We start from the raw sequence: 15,020 nt of genomic DNA on the forward strand, positions 1-15,020 counted from the left end.
TACTTGCCCAGAGAAACTTTGTCACAGGCCACACCTCTTGTGATTCTGAGGGCCCGTCATCTTATTTATCATCCCCTAAGTTGCCTACACCTCCACTCCCCTTTCCCTGATGAGGAGGGTATACAAGTTTCTAGAGCTCCCTGGGTTTGGGGGTACTCACGTTTCATTCATGTGATGCTCCCATGCACATAATGAATTTGGGCACCTTTTTTCCTGTTCACCTACCTACTGCCCATTCATTTCACAGACAGTATTGCAGACCCTCAGAGGATGGAGGGAATATTTTCCCTTCCCTGAACTAGCATGCAGAGCCTCTCTCCAAATCATCTTGAACACAGTGGACTAATGCCCCTTGCAAAAATGGCCTTTCACGGTGTTTTGTTAGTGAGAGAGAAGGTGTGTGTCCTTCACAACGTAAAATATTAGTATTATACAAGTAATAGATGTTCTTTGGAGGAAGATTGAAAAAATTGAAAAAGAATAGCAGTACCAAGAATAGAGAAAAAAGAAAAAAACTCCAAGATCACACATAATACTATCCCCCATGAACCAAGAGCTCCTAGAATTCAAATCATTCTCCAGGCTCTAAATTAATGCTAGAATTAAGATATCTCTATTGCAACAGTTTCCTTTGGCTAAGTCAATGTAGATTTTAATCAAGGTATTCCCAAATTTTAATGAAACATCTGCTGATAGATGCATTATGTCTCCTTTGTCTAGCCTGCATTGCAAACATCTCTATTTGACTTGGACACAGGGGCTGAAAAAGTAATCAAATGTTTACAAGTGTACCATTGTCTAGGAAAACAAGTTAAATGGACTGTAAATACATAGACTTTGTCTTTCCTTCCTCCACAAAAGCTTTTATTACTGCACGAACAAATTAATTTTCAGGAGAGTTCAGGGATGTCTCCTAATGTCTCAGTTATGGCTTGCTAACTGAGAATTCTCTTTTACTACTAACCATGGAGATATTTTTTTTTTCCAGGAGACCATAGAGTGCTGATCATTATGCTAAGTAAGCACTTTCGTATACAATTTCAGTGAATATTCACAAACTCCCTTTGAAATAGGGCTATTGTCCCTGTTGTACTGATGTGGAAATGAAAATTCAGAGAGGTTAATTTACTTGTCCAGACATCATGCCATTGTAAAGTGGAAGAGCTAACATTCAAACCCAGGTCTGTCTTGACTTCAGAGCATCTTCTCTTAACTATTGGAGTAAATAGGTTCGTTTTACACCAAGATGGTTCTTGTTCTCGGTTGTAAAGATCCAAATAGGGAGAAATGTTTTGGATTGTAAAAGATACTATAAAAAGGTCACCCACTCAAACTTAACTCAGTGAAGATACCACCTGGGAACTTAAAAATTCAACTTGTTCTTATAGCCTCTGCAGCATATGTCCCTGCTTTTCATTATCTCAAGAGCCTCTTGAGACTCTTCCAATGGCTCAGGGCACCAACTCCCATCATGGTTGCACCACCATCTGTGTTAACAAGGTTAATGTGACCTACATCACAGGTCAACCAAGGCAAGCCATTGCGCAGCACAGCACCTAACATGGATAAGGATCTCTAAGGTCAGCAGTTATCAGTAATGTTACTCATTCTCTGATGCCTGAGTTGTCATTAAGAGCATCCTTTCCTGCCCCTCTTCTTTGCACTGTCCAGAACAGGGGGACATTTGTTAAGATTCAATTCCTGATACATAGGCCTTCCCCATTCACACTCCTTGAGGCCTTTCTGTCCATTATTTGTGTTTCCTGTCACTATTTGGCAGATGTTCCCCAAATCTACACCATGAGGCTAACATCTCAAGACTTCCAGGCATTTCTTCTGCATTCATCCCAAGAACATCACTGTCTGACTAAAGCCTATACTATTGTTTGATTTTATTTTATTCTTTGCATTTCAAGCAATGATAACACCATTCCTTTTGTAGTCCAGGCTCAAATCCTATCCATAGACTCTGTCCTATAGCTGACATAGTGCTAGATGCTTTATAGACGTGATTTCATTTAGTTGTCATAAAGTTCTATTATATTTACTCCTCAAGAAACTGAACCTTAGAAAAATGAATCCATTTACCTTTGAGGTAAGGTATAAGTCTTCCAAACAAAAGAATCCACTTTTTTGTGCTCTGCCCATTTGATGTCCAGCTTTCACAGATTCACTTATTTCTTGATGATTTTGAATAGATTCCCATTTGCTTCTACCTGCTGAGTGCCACTTTAATTCTGACCAATATTGTCTCCTGTTTTGCAGATTGCAGGCTTCTCTATTTCATTCTGTGAACCACTTCCAGAAAACCAATCTTCTATCCTTTGACCTAATTTATGCTCTACTATCTAACAGAATAGCTAAAGGAGCCAACTAACATCATGCATGGGGCAGCAATGTACAATTAGTAAAGGTAAAGTTTAATAAAACTAGCAAGTGGCAAACTAATTACATTTTCTGACCATAATGAAAAAGACATGAGACTAGACTATAGTGCTGTCTTCAGTGACCTGGTCATGTTGTCCCATTTTTAAGATCTTAGTTTCCTTAGAGTAAGGAAGATATACTACATGATATCTCCAGTGAGTTCTGATCCTAAAACTTGAACATTCTGTTGGTTTAACAGTCATCCTATTTTCTAATTTGAGGAAAAGTAAAGATTCTTCTGATAAAAAATATTAATTAAAAGAGAGGCAATCTCAATAACCTTTTAGAATTTTCCCTTCTTTTTTAGAGAGGGGAGAATGTTCTTTGTGTTTACTGAAAACATGAATAATATTATGACAGAGTAAATTATAGTGGTAAAGTTCCGCAATTCATCAGAGAAACTGAATTCAAGTCATTGTTTAAAAAGACAGATTCATGATGATGTTGTCCCTTGGAGAACAAAATTCCTAAGAGACTGGTATACATTATATAGTTTCATTCAAGGTCTATTCAGTACTTTCAAATGGTAAATCAGTTGCTATGTACTGAATTATATATATTCTCTCAAAATTTATATGTGGAGTTTCTAACCCAAATGGGATTATATTTAGAAATATGGCTTTTAGGAAGTTATAAGATTAAGTGTAGTCTCATGATAGAGCACTTGCATAGCATACACAAAGCCCTGGGTTCACTCCCCAGCACCAACAAATAAACAAAACAAAGTTCAATGAGATCATCCTGATTATGTCCTAATCCAATGAGATTGGTTTCATGCCTCTCCCCTCCTCCCACACACCCACCATGTGATGACACTGAGAAGACAGAAGTCTGCAAGCAAGGAGGAAGACCCTCATGAGGGTTGAATTATCTGACCCCAAAACCTTGAACTCCCCAGCCTCCAGAATGGTGAAAGATGAATTTCTGTTGTTCAAAACACACAGTATGTGTTATTCTATGCCATCCTGAACAGATTAAGATGTAAGAATCATCAACATTATGAGCATAAGTGTTAAGCCCAGCAGCACATGCCTACGTATGTGTTGAGAGAACTGTTATTTTTAGTATCTGTCTCTGGAAAATAGCATGTCTTTGCTTTTATATCCCTAGAGAACTTGAAGAGTTGTGTTTTAAGGTATTATTTTTCACTACAGTAAAATTTGTAGTGATCTCATTTTTTAATAAGCAGAAGATATTGTTTCTGTGCTGACAAAGTAAATAAGCAGTACAATGCCATCTGTGTATCTAGCATGTTTTCTTTTTAAAGGAAGCTGTTCAAAACACCTGAATAGCTGTTAAATAATAGCAAAAGTCTATGATGAAAGGATTCCTATTACACTGGAGCAGCCCCAGGGGAGATATGGGTGTTATAGGGTATGTTTGAAGGTGAGGGGGAGGGATGCTGTCCCATCTCCACCCCACTCCCACCTCCTTCCACCTTTCTTTCCTTCCTGATACTTGCTTTGCATCTATAAGTCAGTCTGCAAAAAATGTTTTAAAACATTAACACCCCAAATACAACTGATACTTGGTCTTTTGTTAATGTCTTATTAAATCCAAGGGATCAAATGGTATTGGAGAATTTACATTTTTCATTCAATATCTGCCCATATATGGAAATGTTTAGTAGTAGGAAGCTTTATATCTGCAAAGCACTTTATAGTTGTCAGAATGTTTGCATATTGGTCAGCTTCATATCTACCTCAAGCGTTATCTAAAGTCATCATTCTTATGTTTCCAATGAGAATACTTAGGCTCGTGTACCTGAGGTCCAGGAAAGTTTGTAAATAACAGCAGGAGATTAGGTTCCAGGTAGTCCCAAATCTCATGCAGTTGACAGAATAGAGAGACATGATGGGTGTAAAATTGTCCAAGTCTAAAACAGAGAACAACAAAATAAAGCATTTAAATGGGGGAAAAAAAAAACATCAAGTGTGCTTGAAGTTTCTATTTTTGAATTACTCTCTTCCTGCATTTAGTGACACAGGTTAAATTCCCTTAACTCTTCAAGTGAAAAATAAATTATTTAGAACTTATTAGCTCTTTAACAGCATAGATCTGTGATTAATCTCAAGATTTCTTTACATTTCTTCTCTTTTTTTCAGGTGCTGGGAATTAAACCCAGGGTGTAAACTAGGTAAATACTTTATCACTGAATTACATCTGCAGCCCTGGTTTTTCTCTTTACAAAAATTTCCTGTCTAGCTTGGTAGATGACTGGACTCTCCTATCTGCACCTGCTTTCGAGTGGTGAGATCACACATACAGCTCTGGGACTCTCCATCACAAACCCATGAGAGAACTGCAGTGAAGAAGTCAAATAATGCACTTGTGTTTTTATGATATTGACCTTGCAGAGTGTCTGAAAGAATTTCAGGAATTCCTAATACTATACTTCCAGAACTATTGGTAAAAATAATATCAAAACAAGGGTTTTAAGAACATGTGTTTTAAGAATATGATTATTTCTGAGGCATATACTTTTTTGAGAGAGAGAGAGAGAGAAAGAGAGAGAGAGAGAGAATGAATCTTTTTTGTAGATGGACACAACACAATACCTTTATTTATTTTTATTTTTATTTTTTAATGTGGTGCTGAGAATTGAACCCGGGTCGCGCCCGCGCTAGGTGAGCGCTCTACCACTGAGCCACAATCCCAGCCCAAGGCATATACTTTAAAAATTTTTTTTTAATTGTTGATGGACCTTTATTTTATTTATTTATATGAGGTGCTGAGAATCAAACCCAGTGCCTCACACATGCTAGGCAAGCACTCCACTGAGCCACAACCCTGGCCACCAAGGCATATACTTTTAAGTATACAATAATCTTTGAGATAAATATTTCCTCCAATTTAATTGGTTGGGTATTTTTATATTTGTCTTTTCCCGGAGACTTTGACTTTAAAAACAATCCAGAGACAGGGAATCCTAAATCTGAAGGAACAAGGATTTCAGCCCCTCTGGGGTCAGCAAGAATGCCTAGCGTCAGGGCTTGGCACACTTTATTTGTCCACCATTCTTGTGAACATACTTAGAGGAGTACATGGACATAGTTTTAGTTTCCGGATGAAAGCAAATTCAACCCTACATGCTTTCTGTTTGTACTATCACTTCCAAGAAGTAAGATCCCACCAGGGTGTCCACAAATGGGAAATTAAGAGACTATCCCAAGCTCTTGGCTTTGAAGTGCCCAAAGAGAGTAGTAAACCTCCATGTTTTGACCAACCAGAGGCAAGAAGGGAAGTTTTTGTCTTGAATACCCACACCCTGAGGGTATTCCAAATTCTTAGAACAGATCTATCTCTGGTGTTGTGAGACAGGAAAAAAAATCTGAGTCCTGGTTCCAGGTTACTCATCATCCCGTGAGAAAGATATTAATGTTTTGCCACTTGTCTTCAGTTGGGACATACTTAAACATGGCATTGCTTAATGAAGCATTTTAGAATGTAATGCTCTATTTCTACAGATGCCATCGACTAAGCAAATGACAGGGTAGTCATAATCCCTTAATTCATCACTCTTCTTTCTGAAATAATGTGCCGTCTCTTTCTGCTTTCTTTATTCCCAACTTCATGCTCCTCTGAAATATTTATAATGTTCCTATTAAAAGTGAGGCACTTTGATAGACAGAATTTCATCTTTATCTGACTGCCAGTTCTGTTTTTATTTATTTATTTATTTATTTTTGGTACCAGGGATTGAACTCAGGGGCACTCAATCACTGAGCCAGATCCCCAGCCCTATTTTGTATTTTATTTAGAGACAGAGTCTCACTGAGTTGCTTAGCATCTCGCTTTTGATGAGGCTGGCTTTGAACTCCAGATCCTCCTGCCTCAGCATCCCAAGCTGCTGGGATTACAGGCGTGTGCCACCATGCCCAACTCTGTTTATTTTTAATTATTAAATATTTCTTCTTCCTAAATAAAAGGAAAGTATATTCTTTAAAAAGATTAAAATTATAAATAAAAGAGGTAGGTATAATCTCCAATGAATCTCTAAGAGGAAATTTTAATAAGTTTTCCCATAGCTTTTCTTTTGTTTTTACCTATTTGAGATTATCCGAATATTATCTTTACATCCTTTTGCTTAATATTGTATCATAAGTAGGTTTAATGTCTTTAAAAACTCATTTTAAACATTTGGATTCCCAATGTTGGTGATGAATATTTCAATGGGGAAATCTTATTCCTCATTTCATATTTCCTCTGAACAAGTTGCTTCTTAGAAGTAGAATTACTAGGGGAGGTGGTATACACACTTTATGTACTGAAAAAATCCTTTCCAAGCAATGTGTCAAAATTATACCACCAGATAATTGCGCTGGATAATGCACTAGATAAGGTGCATTTTATTTCACCTCGACTGGTAATAAAGGTATTTGCAAGCAATCTTAGCTTATGATTGGTAAGGGGGGGGGAAATCTATCCTGTAAAAAAATTGTATTTTTTGCTTACTATTTAGATTGGATCTTTAAAAATTCAAGTATAACTACAAAACATACTAAAATTCTCTAAGATAAAGGTTATATAAATATACTGTGATCACTCTTCATTCACTCAATTAATGACTCAATTAATGAATCACCCCCAGAATTGTATCAAACCTCTTCGTGGTAAACACTGAAATAATTCTTTGACTACCTTAATCAGAAGAGAAATGTATTTGGAGACCAGCAAGTGGCATATCAAAGAGACAGGGAGGCTGGAGAATCAGGCTCACCAAACAGGCAGGGAAACTTGGCAGCTGGAATCAGAATAGGTTACATCACTCCAACAGCCTGCTTAGATACCACTGGCACTGCCATGATGGACACTACCACCTGTCACTTCAGGCATTACTGTCCCCAGACATAAAAGTTACTTCATGGATGATGGAGTTACTTTAATTTGTTTTTGGTACCAGGGATCAAACTCTGGGGCACTCATCCACTGAGCCACATCCTTAACCCTTTTTATTTTTATTTAGAGACAGCGTCTTGATGACTTATGTAGGGCCTCGATAAATTGCTGAGGCTGACTTTGAACTTGCAACCCACCTGCCTTAGCCTCCCAAGTCCCCTCCTGGGATTGCAGGCATGTGCCACTCAATATGTTTCGCCTGACAGGGTTACTTCAAAAACTTCTCTTCTTGAATCACAGAATCCAGATTCAAAGAGTGAGAGGAGACTCTGATTGGCTGAACTTAGGTCACATAATGATGCCCCAGCTGCTACGTGTGATGAGTTTAAATGATCATTCTGCCTTAGCATCCCAAATTTCTGGGACTGCAGGTGTGTGCCACTGCACTTGGATTTTTAATAAGAATTGGCTGCTTGGTAGTAAGATCATCCATGCATGGTTAATGACTGTGCGTGGAATATGTGCGTGGAATTCTTTATTCATAATACTTTTTAGGACTCTGGTTAGCTTTCTTCTTTTTTATTTTAAATATTTTTAGTTATAGATGGACACAGTACCTTAATTTTATTTTATTTTTTTACTTTTTTAATGTGGTGCTGAGGATCAAACCCAGTGCCTCACACATGGTAGGCAAGCGCTTTATCACTGAGCCACCACCCCAGCCACTGGTTAGCTTTCTTGTCACTGAATTCTAAATTGTCTAGTAGATCATGAGATCCACGCCAGAATTGCAAACCCAAATTTCTACCAAATCCTTAAATGTCAGTGAGGTGGCTGGCAAATGGACAGGAGTGGTGGAGATTGCAAAAAACTGAAGAGCACCTTCACAGTATAAAGGGAACAACTGCTATTCATCTCCAGCTATTGCTAGACCCTCCAAGGACCAAATACTGTCCCATCTTATAGCTTTTCAGAAAATTAAAAAAAAAAAAAATCTGAATTTTTGTGAAATTTCCTGATTTTAGAATTTGGAACCAAATTCAAACCCAGAAAAATACCACTATTGCTTCTTAAAAGTTAAGGCTGCCAACTGCTTCCATCAAACCTCTTTAAGAAAATCAGTGCAGGATGATGACACATAAAATGAAATGCCTGAGACCAAATAGCTTGATAGGTGACAGATCCAGGGCTAGAAGTTTGGATTTCAAAGAAAGCTAACCATCCTATAGTAGTCTGCTACTCCCATTTGTAGTCTGTAGTCGCTTCTCCCATTTGCAGCTACCCTCCCAACCAAACTCAAGAATAGTGCCTGAGTTTTATCCAGTACCAACAGCCTTAGTAAAATATTTACAAACTAATAGAATCTGTTCAGCCAACAGAAACAGTTTTTGATATCAGATCAAAGTGGCTTTTATTATTTTTTGCCCCCAGATGTGAATTTAACTTTAAACTTCTACTTCTTTCTAGGCAAGCAACCTAAGATAAATAACTTTTCTTCTCTGTATCTTTCTTATGGAAAAAATCCGAGTAGTTTTTATATACGGGGGTTGTAACAGATAAGTAAGATTACACGTATTGAGTTCTTGGCACAATGCCAGGACCATATTTTAAAAAGAAACACGAATGAAGTGATAATAACAATAGAATATTAATATCCAGGAGCTAGGATAATACGAAATTCAGGAAGGTGGGTAGGAGAGATAACGTCTTTCTTGTTGAGCATGTCCAGTTATGGATAAATCTCAAAATGGAATTCCTGTATAGGTGTGAGTGGGGTTTTTACCAAAACCCTATCCGTTGCCAGTTTCACTGTCAAATCCAGCTGCATTACAGCTCCTGTGCTCTGCGGTCTTCAAGTCACCATTCTGGTCCATCTGGGTGAAAGTGATGGTGGAAAAAAGGGGGAGTCCAGGTGGTCCCGGGCTGGGCAAGAGGCGTGGTTTTCAGATGGTTAAGTAGCACCCAACCGTTTCACGCTGGTTCTAGGCCGTCCGCAGGGCCTTGCTGCCACCCGCGAGGTTTTTCTGCAGAATGCGGGAGGCTGTGGCCACGGAGGAGGGGGCGGAGGCAGAGGCGGAGGCGGCACCCAGGGGCTGGGGCAGGGGAAGCCAGGACCATCGCAGTGACAATTTCTTTTCCTGCGGCGGCGGCAGCAGGGAGAGCTGCTGCAGGTTGCGAATCAGCGGGCCTGCGCGCGGGTTTGTAAGGACGTTGTTCCCTCCCCGGCGCTGGGCAGGCGGGCTACGGGCTTCTTCGGGAGGAAGAATAGGAGAAAGGGGAGCAACACACGACCCCGAACGAGTGGAACTAGCAAAGCTCTTCAGCTGGCAGGGAGAAGCGGGAGGAAGCACGCCGCGGAAAGCGGGTGGGCGCCTCCTAGCTGGGTGCCATTATCAATCCGTTGCAGTACCTTCCAGCAAAAGCCACAGCGGCTGGAGCTGTAGCGGCCAGACGGATGCCAAAGCCACACGGCACGCGAGCGGGCAGCTGCCGCGGTCGCCGTCCCACGCGGGCCCCGGACATCAAGGGCTGCTGGTGAGTAGACGCGTGCGCGCGCGCGGTAGAGTGTGAGCGCGCTCCGGCGCGAGCGAGTGTGCACGCCAGGAGCGTGTGTCTGGTGGCTCGGCGCGCGCCGGCCCCTCTTCCGCTGACGGCGTCGGGGCGCCGGCTGGCTCCTAGGGGAAGATGCGCTCTGCTGTCTGCTTGCTTCCTTCCAGCCAGCGCTGTGGTCCGGCCGGCTCTGGTGCGCGCCTCCGCCAGTCCCTAGGGGTTAGTTTCACCTTGATAGGGAAGGCAGAGGCTGGAAGCTGTGGTTCCTGGTAGGGGGCGGGACTCTGGCTCCAACTTGTACCTAGGTGCGCGTGCTTTTCTTGTTCAGACTTGGAATGCAACCGTGAAAATAATGTCTACATAAAGATCACCGTTCTGTGACCGTGCGTGTGTGCAGAAGCAGGGGGGCAAGGGTTGGAAAGACTGACATTTACTCCTGCAAGGCGTGTGGGACGCCTTTCTAGATTTTTTTTTTTTTTTTTTTTTTTGCCTTTTCAGAGCGATCCCTTAAAGACATTTCTGCCATCCGAATAACTTTAGCCTTCACTGAAAACCCCCAGTAAAATGCACTAAGAAGTGGAATGTCAACAAAACCAATTCTCCAGAACTCTAAAACAACCAAGCCTAACGTGCTTTAGTTCCCGAAGTTTAATAAAAGAAAATTGCCGAAGGAATAAATAATTCAGGAAACTGAAGCTGGTCTAGAGGAGTGGAAAAAATCTCTAGTATTGGGAGGAAGGAGGAGGGGCGGCTTGCTTTCCGGAAATCAGTGTTTGGTAGCAAGTGAAACAGACATCATTCAAAGTAAGTGACCATACTGCTTTTTAAATATCCTGTTAATCGCTGAAAATAAAATTAAGTCTTGGATTTTAAGACATTTTCAGGAATATAGAGAATATTTCTAGGATGCTGATTTATGGTTCATGATTCAAGATCCTGTCAAAATCGGTAAGGAAGATTTGTTCCAGCAGATAAATTACACCTGAATGTTTGATTTCCTGTTTCAATTTTGGGGGAGGAGTTTTTTGTTGTTGTTGTTTGATTTTCTTTTTGCAGTCCTGGGGATGAAAGGCAGACCCAGTGGCAAGAGCTCTACCACAGAGCTATATCCCCAGCCCATAGGTATTAGTTTTCTATGGTTGTTTTACAGAGATTAAACCACTATGTTTTATGGTTTTCCCAGACCTTGTTTCAGTTGGCAATTTTATGTTTTTAGGATGGATGGTAAATTTAAGTTCAAAATGTACTCCATGACTGAATTATATCTGACATATTTCTAGCTACACTATACATGTGTTAATTTTAAACTGGAATCAATGTCTTTGAGGCCTAGATTCTTCTTCTTACCTTTTGCTCCATTAGTGCTTCTTCTATTAAAAGGCATAAATGTTACTGGAATCTACCTGGAAAATAATGACTGCATGCTTTCTGTTAAAGTTTACATACAGCAAATGTTTGCCACATGGAATTACATTTTTGAATATACTTTGGTTGTAATTTATGCATCATCTGTTTCTTGAGAATTTTTTTCTTGGTACAAGGGATTGAACACGGGGGCACATAAAACACTGAGCCACATCCCCAGTCTTTTTAATTTTTAATTTTGATACAGGGCCTAAGTTGTTGAGGCTGGCTTTGAACTTTCAATCCTCCTGTCTCAGACTCCCAAGCCACTGGGGTTATAGATGTGTGCAACCAGGCCTGTCTTTGTTTCTTGGGAATTTTGAGAAGAAACTTGTTTTATACTCTTTTGTAGAGTAAACACCATTTGGACCATGAAGCAGATGCTAAGTCTTTTACCTGTATCTCAGTCTTCAAGACCAGTTTCTTGCCTGCTATTGCCCTATTTCATAGAATTTTTAGTGCCTGGGTGGGGTTTGGAGAGGGCATTGAGAGGACTTTCATGTGTCCTCAGCAGACAGATTTGCTCCTGGAAAGAGGGTATTTATGGGGTTGGTTCCTGAAAAGGGTGCATAAAAATACCTAAAGAGTTGTTGTTAAAAGTTTTCCTCTTCTTACTTTTAGGATATAGGACTTAGTTTGGTCACATCCCTCCTTTTTAAGGACTCTTTCCAGGCCTATTTACAGCTACAATATAAGGAGTGAGATTGCAGTTTACAGAAAAGAGAAGCCTGATAATTCTTGCTCAAAAATATGACAGGAAATCATGCAGATGCTTTCTGGGAAGTGCCAGGTGCCTTCCTAGTGGATACATCTGCCAATTAAAGACATTTTAATTAAGCTATTGGATTTGTGATTCTAATAATGGAATTTTTCTTGGCTTTATAAAAAAAAGTGGCTTCAGTTAAAACTATGTGAAATGACTCATGGTTTTCCCTGAAAATATTAGTTTGTTTTTCCATCCCTGAGGGCTAATGGGTTGCAGCTGTTCAATAAATATATTTGTTAAATGAACAACAAATCCTAGAATGTCTTTATCTTCCCAACCTAACTACTCTGACCTTTCTGGTATTGATTTTATTCTAGTCATAACTTTAAAAGAATCACCAAACCTTTCACCAAATTGCAGCCCCATTGATACAACCAACTAAGAAGACCATCTTCCTCAAGTGAAGGAACAATAACAATCCCTCTAAAACTACTATATTGGTACCTGTTGACTTGCTTATTCTAGCTGTCTGGATATGTGAACTATCCAAATGGCTGTGTGAGTGTACGTTCAGAAATCCTGAGTTGACATCAGAATGTTCAACTCAGGAATAATCTGGATGGGTCTATATCTAGATGTGGCTTTTGTCAGAAATTATTTGCATTTCTAAGCAAATCACATGAACTTCTAGTACAATCCTGCATCTCCTCATGCCAAGCGGAGGGGCCAGTTGAACATTTGGCAGTTGACTAAGTCTTTAAAATACATACTACTTGATGATTTTTCTAAATTTTAAATTAAATCCATGTTATTTTTGTCTACTGGTGCAGTTGGTTTAGAGACATTAATCCAGGCTGGTGGGTGACTTAGTAACTTGTGTTTATTAAAAGCAATTCCTTAATATAAATTCCAGTAATTCCTATGTTGTGATTGGCTGTTAACCTTTCAAGGAACTTTAGAAATGGGTGCATTGTTCAATTTGGAATACAAGAAGATCATGCCTTCCTTTTGTTTTAGTTCTGACTTCTCTAATCATTAGAGGTTCTTTATGAGATTCAGAATCTAACTTCAAGATGAAAGATTAGAAAGCTATACAAAGTGTACCTAAATATTAACATTGCATTGTTTAATAATAATGCAAAATTTCATCAATATTCTTCCCTTTATATGCTTCTCTGATCAAGTTCGTTTCATTCTAAATAAAATCAAGTGATATTTTCAAATTTTTTATTGAGCTATGTCCAAAATAAATACATAACATAAAGAAAATGTTTATCAGCATTCTGAAGTAACACAAATACTGCTATTCTCTGTATAATCAAACATGGCCATTCATATCAAGTATTTATTTGATAAGTAGGTACTTGGGCCCTTGAGTGAAAGTTAAAGGCATGCTCCCTCCATGACTTATTAAGGTCCTTGAAAGCCAGGAAGAAGAATTTTTATTGTTAGATGGTTGTAGGTTCCTTGACAGAGAGTAAGGGATGAAAGCATCTTTTTGTGAGAACACTTTGGCAATTGAGTGGGAGTGGAATAATAGAAGAAAGGAGGGGATGTGATAATCTGGCGTCAGGTGATGACAGTATAATATAAGAGCCCTGGGCACTGAGATGAAGAAGGGAAAACTTCAGGAAGTCAGACATCAGAGTTCTTTGTTGCATGTGGAAAGGACACAAGTATGATCACTAACATTCTACCCCCACTCAGGCATCACCAGCTGATTGCTGCATTTCTTCTTGCTGGGCTCTGGGTAACCTGCGAATTATGCAAATGTTTGACAAGTATTTCCTAATAAATGTTAGGATTGGCCTTGTGCTGTATGCCAGAGATAGTATTAAGCAGTACTTGGAATAACATATGAAATTTCAAGGATGATTAGTGTTAGGAAATGAAATCCTTTTGCCACTGACCAATTGTATATCTCTGTGCAAGTTACTAACTTCTTGGAGTCCCCGTTTCTTCATGTTTCAATTGGGATGTTAGTCTCTATTTCATAAGGCCCAGGAAGGAATGCATGCCTAAATAAGTATAAATGAAAAGTGCTTAGAACAGTGTCTGGCAAAAAGTTAATGTTTTATGTGTTTGTTATTCTTGTTTTTATTAACACATAAAACAACCTTATGCAATAGGTACCACTTTACAGATTTAAAAAGTAAGACTTGAAGATGCTAGGTAAATTGCTCAGGGTCATAGGCTGGTAGATAGATTATGATAGAGGTGGGAGTCAAACTCAGACAGTTTGACTCCAACACCTGCTTTCCTATCTTGAATAGATTCCTGTTTCTTATCCCACATGGTAGGTGCTAGGGATACTGATTTGAGTAAAAACAGTGTGGGATTGTTCTCATGGAGTTTTAGAGATCTAGTCATCCCTAATGTAGATTTGCTATCTTTAAAATAAAATTAGCACACAGGTTATTGGCTACAGTTTTTTCTCAATGTTTTCATATTTTATAATTTTTTTGAAGTTCTTTGTCAAAAAGTATTATAGTTTGTGTTTTTACATAGGCTTTAAAAAATTGTTATTTATGCCTAATACCATTGACATGCATAGCACATACAACTGTCATATATTCAGTATTCAGTGGTTCTTTTCTGGAGGCAGGGAGGAGATGCCTTCTTAATATAGCATATCAGGTTCTGGGGTAAGTATCAGTATTCTGAGAAACTTTGGTACCATTCATCTTTGTGAGCCTGGTGAAGTGATGGTGGCATTTCTAATCATTTTTTTTCAATTAATTCAGAAAATTCTACAGAGTAGTGGCAAAGTAAATTTTAGCTATTCTTTAACTTGATGAAATTATTGTGTATAACTATAGGAGGTCAGATTTTAGTTATAGGTGGGAAGAACGAAAATTGTCAATTTCTCCAGAGGTTCTCTAGAATGGAATCTGCCATCACTGATTTCCATATTTTGACATTGTTACACTAATGCTTATAATCTTTGTTCTCATAAATAACTCACAAATCTATAGTATTGTGGGTTTCCCCTTCCCACACCCTTCTCTCTCTTTTCTTTACTTTCTTGGTCTGAGAATTGAACCCAGGGCCTTATGCATGCTAAGAACAGGCTCTACCATTGAGCTACACCACC

General features: G+C 39.1%; 1 protein-coding gene across 2 annotated transcripts in view; it reads left to right on the forward strand.

Annotated features, from left to right (window-relative positions):
* Positions 1 to 9,523: 9,523 nt before the first annotated feature.
* Positions 9,524 to 15,020, forward strand: part of Stambpl1 (STAM binding protein like 1) — a 44,025-nt gene continuing 38,528 nt past the window's right edge. Inside the window, exons 1-2 of one of the 2 annotated variants that reach the window (XM_076834477.1) lie at positions 9,524 to 9,801; positions 10,315 to 10,620. The gene's annotated coding sequence lies outside the window, so the exon portion shown is untranslated. The remainder of the gene's footprint in view (positions 9,802 to 10,314; positions 10,621 to 15,020) is intronic. The other variant, XM_076834479.1, reaches the window with a different exon arrangement.

Source organism: Callospermophilus lateralis, chromosome 15, assembly GCF_048772815.1.
Source record: "Callospermophilus lateralis isolate mCalLat2 chromosome 15, mCalLat2.hap1, whole genome shotgun sequence".
NCBI classification, from domain to species: domain Eukaryota; kingdom Metazoa; phylum Chordata; class Mammalia; order Rodentia; family Sciuridae; genus Callospermophilus; species Callospermophilus lateralis.